The 9,939-nt window shown below is 47.0% G+C and overlaps 1 long non-coding RNA gene across 2 annotated transcripts; it reads left to right on the top strand.

Annotated features, from left to right (window-relative positions):
• The first annotated feature begins 1,735 nt into the window (after positions 1-1,735).
• Positions 1,736-8,892, top strand: LOC146203866 (uncharacterized). Of its 2 annotated transcripts, none has more exons than XR_014702476.1 (4): positions 1,736-2,019; positions 2,101-2,180; positions 7,835-8,020; positions 8,690-8,892. It is a non-coding gene; the product is annotated as an uncharacterized LOC146203866 (long non-coding RNA). The 2 variants fall into 2 exon arrangements; XR_014702479.1 differs by having other exon boundaries at positions 2,101-2,184; positions 8,690-8,891.
• Positions 8,893-9,939: the final 1,047 nt, after the last annotated feature.

The following is a 9,939-nucleotide window of genomic DNA, read 5'->3' as shown; positions in this document are numbered from 1 at the left end:
ACTATTTTCAACTGCCTAAAATATGTTGATTTGTTTACTTGGCGATGTATTATTATTGTAATATTAAAAAGAAGCTCAATGAAGACCTTCCAAATAGGGCTTGTTCACGATGTAATATTTCAAGACCCCGATAAAAGTGCATTGCGTATTCAAAAGCGAAGCTTGGCCTTTTCCACAATTCTTTCGTGCTCCTTACGATAATTAAAGTACAAAAATTTTACCACCGTTCGCGCCTGAAGGAAATATTCTCGAATATGTCGCAGGTCACTAGCGCTAGCTAAGTTTGTATGGGCCGCCAGTAGAGCCGCCGCTCTCGAATCCGACCATGATCGCGCCTGTTGCGCCCGTGCCCGGCTCCCATTGCCACAAGCCCGGGGGAGGCTTCCCTGTTGTTGAGTTGAGTTGGGGTCTTTGGGTTATTCTTGGGGGGGATACCGGACACGGGTTATGCCGGCCTTAATTTGCGGCGGCACTCTTGGTGTCCGGGGGAAGAGGAGATGGGATGTTGGGAGGGGGAGGGGGGGTCATCATCGTCGTCGTGGAGTCGCTCTCGTCGTCCTTGTCGTCGGCTCCGTCGCCAGCGCTGTGGCCAGCAGGTCAGCAGGCCCGGTGGAGGGCTACAGTCTTGCAGCCAGGCCGGACTCCTCCAGGAAGGCCAGCAGGAGCCGGTGGGCTGCCAGGGGGTTCCTGGCCGGGAAGAGCAGGTGCTCCTCGGTGGCAGCAGGAAGTCCGAGGGCCCGGTAGCCTGCCACCATCTTGCGACGGTGGTGGGCATGTGCCGGGCACACACAGAGGAGGTGCCCCAGCGTTCCTGCATCACCGCAGGAGGGGCATGCTGGGGTGGGGGCCCGGCCACGGACATACATCTCCGTGGGCGTCCAGGAACCTCCGGTGCGGAGGCGTAGGAGGAGAGCTCGTTCCCTGCGGGCGAGCTTGTCGGACAGGCGGTGGAAAGTCCTCCCCTCAGCGATCCGCCGATCGGGGTGCAGGGCCCTCACGGCCTTCTTGAGGGGGAGCCTGGAAAAGTCAAAGGCAGATACATGATCAGTCATACTTACCTGGTCGGAGTGGGCCGCTTTGGCAAGTGCGTCGGCCTCATCGTTGCCCTGGATGCCCGCATGGCCCGGGATTTAGTGCAGTAAGATGACGAAGCCGGCATCCTCCAGGGCCTGGAGTCGCGCTCGTAGGTGGCAAGCCGATAGCTGGAAGCAGGACGGCTTGCGCAGGAGCTGCAGTGCCGGCCTCGAGTCGCACAGGATGGTGTAGAAGCCTGGGGGCTGACCAGTCTCCAGGAAGTCCGCTGCCAGATGGAGGCCCGCCAGCTCGGCTGCAGTAGAGCTACCTGGAAAGGAGAGCCTGCAAGAGCTGGACACCCCCACCTGAGGAGCCGTCATAGCCGCTGCAGCCTGGCCTGTAGCGGCTATGAATGCAAGGCGGCCATTTCCCCTTCGCCCTTTCACAGCCGGTCTCGAGGGAGAGCGCGCTCGCCCTCGAGTCCGGCCCTGGCCCTTCTAAGCTCTCTCTCCCTCTCCACGAAAAACCAGTTGGCCAAGATGGATGCCGCGTTGGCGGCAGAGGGACGCGAGCGACCATCTGCATTCTCTTCTTTCCTCCCCTCTTCCTTCTCCCACTATCCGCACGCTGACAGTGTCGGTGTCGTTTCCGCCGGCAGTCCACAGCACCCCCCCCCCCCCCCCTTTTTTTTTTTTGTTTCTTTCTCCGCTTCCCCCTCGTCCACGCAAGTAAGCAAGATGCGGCGTTGTTCGTCTCGCGGATCACGGCAGTGCTGCCCGTGCAGTCGTCTTTCTCCTTCGGTGACTTTATGCTGATCTGCGACATTTCTGTTCGTGCTCATTTAGCACGAGAACGAGCACAAGTGCTATATCATCTGAGAAGACACAGTGCAAAATTCCTCACCGCGGGACATTGGAAACTTCGACAGAACGATGTTGAAGATTTGGGGAAGGCGAAGAAAATCCGCGTGGGCCCACCACATTGCACCTATATTTCATATTACAGGTAAGCGTCTCTTTGCTACGATGTGTTTTGAATTGTATTCTGAAGAGAGAAATGAATCGTAACGCTGACTCTTAGCCGCAGACGAAGAAATGGAAGGATGGAGCAGAGAGCTTAGCAGGCTGAACCGGAAACGCCATGACGAGCCTGATGCGCGGAAGAAGGTACGTAATGTGATGTTTGTCTTTGTTTTCTACTTTTAGTAGCTACGACGACGGGTGAAGTTTCTTAACCCCCCCTGTTAGCAACCACCTTGATCTTGAGCACTGCCTCTACCCTCCTAGCATGAAAAGCCCAAAGGCGCCAGACTATAGTTCGCGAGCAGCCAAGTACGGACGTTATTAGTCTTGCCTGGAGAACTCGAGCTGTGGTGGGCATCGCAAAACATTGCCGCCAACCTTTCAGATCTTCAATGATAACGCCTTGTAGAGCGCGGATCGATTCCGTATTTCTGTTCATGCTTATCACGAAACGCACTTCTTTGACTGAGCTACATGTACGCGAAAACTTACGCGAACGCGATGGCGGCACACATCGCGTGAAACAGAAATGCATGTGTCGATTGGCTCGTCACTCCGAACTGCTGAAATAAAAAAATTCGCTCGTTCCTCGGAATCGCATGCACGATCAGCCAACAGCATGAACGCGAAGCGTACGTCACTGCCGCTCATTTCGTACGCTCTCTCTCTCTCTCTCTCTCTCTCTCTCTCTCTCTCTCTCTCTCTCTCTCTCATTTTTTTTTTTTTTGCAGTGTTGCGTCGTGTTCGTGCACTTCCGCGTAAATTTCTCGCTTTGTACGAACAATGGTGAAGGGGCAAGGATTCTACGAATGTATAATCGAAAAAAAAAAATAAAAAGAATGAAAGGTCAAGTTACTACTCTTATAGCGCAAGTGTAAATACATTTTATTGCATGTTATCGCAAAACACTTCCATTCTTGCAATTGTTGTGACTTGCATATGCAAATAGTTTGCGGTATACTATACCAGCGACACAGAGCGTCGTCGCTGTTTCGCGTTGCCGTCGATTCGCGAGCATGTATCCCCCAGTAAGCGACGAAGCGATCCATGATCGCTTTCGCCGCGCCGACTTGTCGCTCTCGCTCTCTTTTTCGCTCGCATGTAGCTCAGTCTTTATCATTTTCTTTGTCGCGCAAGATGTACCCAGATATGTCTCACAGTATTCTAGCCACTCGTCTGTTTCTACAATATGCAGGTTATGCTAGTAACCATTTGCGTCTTTATCTATATGTTTCTTCGCCGCCTTTAAACTGAGCTTGACGGGTGTGACCGGAATTAGTCATTCGACGACCAGCGAGCACGTTTGCTGCTATCGCCGCCGCCGAGATGTTCACTTATTTTCAGGAAGCAAGTCAGCCCAGTAAAGACTTAATTTCAGTACTGCCAAGCCTGTGTTCTTTCGTGCTTACGGCATTGTCACCGCCAAGTGACAATATGCAATGTTTTGATGTACTTAGTGAACTGTAATCCTCGCGTTACAGTGTCATCACATAGTATATAAATGAGGAAGACGGAACGACCATCACGTCCTCAACGAAACAAATGCGCTAATATTTCTCCTCATTTCGTCGCGTACGACTCCAGCCATAACCTGTTTTTACTAAAGCAGTCTATGCTCCAAACCTGCCGACAAGTGCGCTCGTGTTTGTACATGCAATCACGAGCCCGTTTGTCTAGAGCGCTCGAGCGGTGATATATGCGATCGAAGGGAAAAACGAATTGGCGCCTGCATATTATCTCACCAAAAAATATTTGGCATATGTGACCTTCTATGGTTTAGAAGGGTCAAGTATAGTCATGGGTAGAGGAATAATAGTGGCAGGCCTAAGATGAATGACGTCAATAGGCGAGGGTGTTCCTGAGCTTACATCGCACAGTTAGCACATTAGCGTAGTGAATTTCACTTTGAGATATGGCTCCTTCGGTCGAGTGAAGGTCACGCGTCACAGATCGGATTACGCTGAGCACTGCGGCGCATCTTTCCGGTATGCTGGCCGCAACCCTCTCCTTACCGGCATAATCGGATAATATACCAGAACTAAGCATAAACTCCCTCCGCCTCGCTCCCAATCTCCATTGTTTGCTTATTCTCATTTTCTTTATTAAAATAGGCTTTTGTAAATATTTTTTTTTCCGCTTTTGTCCTGTGCCAACCCAAGGGCTTTCCCTTTCCTGTCTAGGTGTCTTTTATCTATTCTTTGATATTTTTAATGCTACAATCTTTCTTACTCATTCAAGCCAATAATAAATTCAGCACTTTGCTTCTGTTCTTCACCCCTAAAAAAAAAAAAAAAAAAAAACTAAAGTTCTGCTTGCATCAGAAACACACTAGCCAATCCTCTTCCTCTCTGTTTGGTCATCCTCAAGCAAAAATATGAATACTTTGCCTCTTCCGTCCCCTGCTCACGTTACTTTTCCGTTATTTCTTTTTTACTACTTTTATTTTTCGCCTATTGTCTTTTTGCTGCCATTCTTTTTTTTTTTTTTTGATAATGCATTTGTTTGTGCTGTCCCGGCGCTTGTGTTTTTGATCACACTCTCATAATTTTCTAGGCATATTTTCCTGGTTTTGTGTGTACTTTATTTCTTCTCATTGTACGCCGCTTCGCATATGCTCGGTTCCTTCTCGGCGCCTACCTTCTAATTCATTTTCTAAATTTGTATTTTTTCCGTCGTCTTCCTCGTGCTATTCACCCTAGTTTCACTGTGAATAGCTGCTCTTGACATCGTGTTTTTGTTTTCTTTTTTTGCGGAATGCTCTCAATTTTTATCTGCTTTCAGCGTTTGTCAGTTTAGTTTGAAATCCGCTTTAGGCATGGCAGGTAATAGTAGTCCAGGAATACTCTCCCGTTACATTTTTTTTTTTTTTAGAGAGCTATTACAGCTGGGCGGTGGCCTACTATAGCTCATGTAAAAATGTGCGGATGCAATGTTACTGACCGTAACCTCAATAATGATTGCGTTGTAGCCATAGTTTGGTGAACGTCATTTGTCGTATGTCGCGTCATGATTAAGTTGTTTCGAAAAAGGCAGAGGGCGCACTATATGACTGGCTGACCCCTTTTGTGTGCTTCGCGCTCTTGGTCGCAAGATATGTGACAGCACGTGGCGCCACTTTAACGACGCAAAGCTACCATGATGCGGCATATATGTAAACGGCGATGCATTAGGTCATGAGATATTGCTCTGGGAAAGGAGATGCCCCTATGTGGCATTGACCTCAGTCCGGCTATGTACAGCTTATATCAGCTGAGGTGGACACCACTGCAGATTATAAAAAAGAAAAGATGAAAGCGTTCTTCCCAAACAAAATCAATTGAATTTGCTGTTAGATGTTAAGACACCGGCTATACACTTGATCTGCTTACTCGATTAATTAGCCAGTTATAATTAATCGACCTTATAAATAAATTGTTCAATTGCTCAGGTCTGAATAAGAGCTGCTCGACCTGACCCAGATGCTTCCTCTCAGGTAGCCTTAGCGTGGCCCTTTTTATTCCTCACAAATGAAAGCTGGCGAAATTTAAAAATACTACGTGACAGCTTGCTGCACGTGCCCGAATTCTCCGTGATTAGAGCGCTGGCATCCGTAACTTGATAAAGCGCGGCCAGATTCGCGCCTTCAGCGATAGGGGAGAAAACCTGGGCCAGGGGGCGCTGCGCCGCTCTGTGCGTCAGCGCCCTCCATGGAGACCACGTCAAAATCTACGCGCAGCCCGGCCGCGTCGTCTGCTCCCCGCCTCATAGAAAAGCATGCTGTCCTCTGCTCCGCGCTGCTTTCCAGCACGTGTTTGCGCGCGCGCGCTTGGTTGTTTCTCTCCTCCTCCGGCCGCATTGTGGCCGCCGTCGCGCTCTAGCAAAGGGGGCAAGAAAAAAAAAACTGGAATGAAAAAATGACGGCACGTTTTTTCGCAAAACTCGTGAAAGTGTTTTTCTCTCTTCTCCCTTTCGTGTTGAAACGATGGTTGTCGGTTTTTTTTAGGTATCTCGCACTTCTGTTTGTAACTGGCCGTGCCGCAGCAGCCATCACGGAACCAAGTCGGCCTCAAGAAACAGATATATTTCATTAATGCCATCACTCGGCGCTTATAAAGGGAAAACACATACGTCAATCGTTCTATCCTCATACGCGATCCTGCTTCGGGAGCTCAAAACTGCGTATCCGCTAGACGAGATAACTGAACTAGGGATTGCACAGCGTAGCTGTGGAATTAAGAAGACAAAGGTTTACTTGGAGAGATGTCCCCGCCTGCATGAAAAGTCGTCAGGCATTTCCTCGTTCTTCGTCTCGCGGAGAGAGGAAACTGCCGAAAAAATGGCATGCCTCGGCTTCTCGTCAGTGATCCAGGTCGTTAAGAAACCTCTCATCGTTAAAGGTAGATAAGTCATTGATTTCGGATGGCAGCGCCACAGCACCGAACTCCCCCTGACCGCTGTCAGCAGGAACCAAAGGGTATACAAGGCGGCATGCTTTGTGCCTTTGTAGGGAACGCGTCCTAAACGCGCCGAAAACAGGCACCACGGCGCCGGCAGCATCGCCTAAAACGTCTGTCCCCAAAGAGTTGAATAAGCCCCTTTCAAGTGAGCAGTCACAAATGGAAAGGAAGCTCCCCAACCAGCGCCCGGAGCACTCGTCGCTGTGTACACGCGTATCAATTCTCAACGAGAAGGCTGGACCCTTCATTCTCTGAGCAACATGGAAGTGACATCAAGAGGTGTCGCCTCAAGTCCTTCAAAATACCTGTCGCTTGCCTCTGCCTTCGAGTACCGAATTCGCGTTCATGTTGTTGTTGTTGTTTTTTTCTGAGCCTGCCAAGAAGCGCTCTTTGAAAACAATGTCCGCGGCGATCAATTAATCATAATTTCTCACTTTCGAAAGCACCGATAAAAAGCGTGCCTCCAGCCAGCCTCTATGTCAGCCGGGGCACAGAAAAAAGCAAAAATAAGAAACACCACTGGAAAAGAGCGCCGGCTTTGCGCGCACAGACGCACGACCATCCCCATTCGTCCTCACTCTCCTTCTCCCGCTCCGCGTGCACGTGCGGCTGCCTGTAGCACGCGCTCCCGAGCGAGCGGGCTGCGCAGACTCCGCAGAAAGACGCGCGCTGCGCGGGCGCGGATGCGCGTAGGTTTTGTAGTTCCTCTCCGCTCCGCTGGAAACCGAGCGCTGGCGTCGCGGAGCAAACTCCAGCTTTGGTTCCCTATACCCACAACAGTACATATGTTTCTGCTGGCTCAGAGATAACCTCCAGCAGCTGCAGCCGAGACAACGTAAAGGTGCTATGTCCGCAGCTGTTCATACTTACCTCTAACCAGCAGAAAAGCGAAGCTCTGTCCTCAGCAGCGCAGAAAGCTCAAATCTGGCAGCGCTTTGCCAACTGGCGGATAAAAGCGTTACGATCACGTCGCAGTTGATAACAACCTTTCATTATCTTGGCTTTATAATATATATACTGCTGATGCCCATTTTTGATTCAACTACATTTCCTGCATTTGCATTTTTGCTATGACCAACTCCTCTGCTTCTGCCAACAAGGGTGTACCTATGTTTTTCTTTTCCATATAGTTTGCTACATTGTCCTCAATTTATGATCACACTATAAAATCATATAGGTTAGCCTTACTGATTAAAGTATATTCTAAATAACTTGCACTTGGTTGCTTCAAACTTTATTCAGTCAAGTGCTTTTGTCTCTTCAACAACTATAACAAAATGTGTGCTTCTTTTGAATGGTGCATAGTCTTATTTATCTAAAGAATCAGCCACATTTATTACATTTACCTTTGTGTTTTTACAGGTCCACCTTGGCCATGGAAATTGCATGAACCAATTCAGTCTCCGATCGGATTCCGACTTCTGCAAGCTGATGTCCGTTTACCTCGGGGGGACTGAAGTACAAGGAGCGTGACAGGAAGCCTTTGTAGCAGAGCCATCCCAAGAGTGTTCCCTCCACCCTACCCTTTTGGAGTGGCATCAATGTCAGGTAAACAAAAACATCTTTCCATGAACTACAGAAGAGATTTCATTTGGTTTTGTGGTGGCTGTATACAATATAATTTGAATTATATTGTTTTTGGTATTTTGGAAACTGAAGCTGGGGTGATGGTTTAATTGTGGCTATCAACAAGCTGCAAACCATGCTGCTTAAGGAGCATGGCTGCTGTTTGAAATACAGTGCGGGGGAATGCTGATGATAGATGAATTTATTGAAAGGAAAAGCAAAGAGGATGAGATATCACAAAACGGTTTTATCATTCTCAATGGATGACTGGCTCAATGTGCGAGTTGGTTGTTAGAAACCAACAATTATGCTAGCAGTTTTGAGTCACTTTCATAGCTGAACTAAGCAAGCACGAAAAAAAAAAGCCATATTTGCTGCAAATTTTAAAAAACTAAACATGTGTTGCTCGTTTGGAAATGTATACAGCAGTTGCTTGACCATGGTCAGAGCAGTAGTTGTATTTCAGCGTGCTAACCCTTGCAACATTCTATTTTATGCTAAACAGTGTTTCAGTAGTAAATCAATGCTTGCAGTTGAGCAATAATTTTTCTGGAAAATATGTAAAGTTTTCATCCAAATCGTGATTTTGTCGTTTTTGCAAAATCGGATGAATAATTGATTAGGAAATAATTAATGATTTGATTTGTGCAGACACCTGGCTTTTGCTAAAGGAGGTCAGTTGCAGTGAAGAAGTGGTCAAGCGCTACAAATGATTCCGCAGTACCTGGCACGGAAATGTCTGCACCTTTTCCTCTAAGGTAAGATTTACAGTGTATTCCTTCTGGTGGGTGACAGAGTAATGTATGCACAGAATTTTCTTTTTTTTTTTTTTTTTTGCAGCGGAGTTATGCTTGCTTTCAAGGTGTAGCTAATCAGCGGGTGTCACAGGTTGCTCAGTTCTCTAACATAAAAGCTTATAGGTTTATAATAGGAAATAAAAGTTATTGCTAATCAGCGGGTGTCACAGGTTGCCCAGTTCTCAAACATAAAAGCTTATAGGCTTATAGTAGGAAATAAAAGCTATTGCAATTTCAGGAGATTTTCCTAGCAGAGAAAGATTTCCATGGGCCGCAGTTATAAGAGCATTACATATTGACTGGTCCTGAGCATATCTGTGTGCAATAATGGTTAGGCTAAACACGTATAATCTTTTAGTCATTTTCAATGAGCTTTATTAAACTCTGTAAACATTTATTTATTGCTCGATATGAAGGCTTACTACTTTGGCATTCTACCACTTACGTTAAAGTTGTGGGCTTTATGTAGGAGAGACGGGCTATGATTTGATAAAACGGTAATACAAAAATTGCCTAGTGCTGTCCATTTTCAATCCACATAATGAGCACAATGAGGTTTAAAATATTCTTGTGCCTGACACTACAACATTCTCCATAGCCAATGTCTATGGAAAACCACAAAATAATTCTTTCGTTTTTCAGTTACCTTCAAACTAACCAACATCAATTTCCCTTCATCGAAACCATTTTTTTATATAAAAATGCATTTTAAATAGGTATTTAATTGAAATCTGCATCTTTTTGTCATTCAGGGGTTCCCGTTCAAGCGCCTTTTGGAAATACAGCTTCATGGATTCCAAACAAAGGCGGCTTCTCACAGGTGTTGTTTCGCATGTCTTCGGCATGCTTGCACATTTTTTTGTGCAGAGCTGCCAGGTCTACATGCTTGCAAAATAGCCCAATTAATGACTATGATCCCATGCGACTAATTTTTCCAACTTGGCTGTGGTTACATTTTGCACGTGTGAAGTTTCTCACAATAGGAGAGAAGAAAGTCACAACCGTATATGAAATGAACATGCGGCCTCGGACTACAGAACATCAGAGTACGGAATGTCAGATTGCGGGACATCAGAATGCATGCCGTCACAATAAGAACAATAG

This window comes from Amblyomma maculatum, chromosome 1 (genome assembly GCF_055883805.1).
Source record: "Amblyomma maculatum isolate TAMU_Amacu chromosome 1, ASM5588380v1, whole genome shotgun sequence".
Lineage (NCBI taxonomy): Eukaryota > Metazoa > Arthropoda > Arachnida > Ixodida > Ixodidae > Amblyomma > Amblyomma maculatum.
The sequence above is the reverse complement of the archived record's forward strand: the minus strand, read 5'-3'. Positions and strand labels throughout refer to the sequence as shown.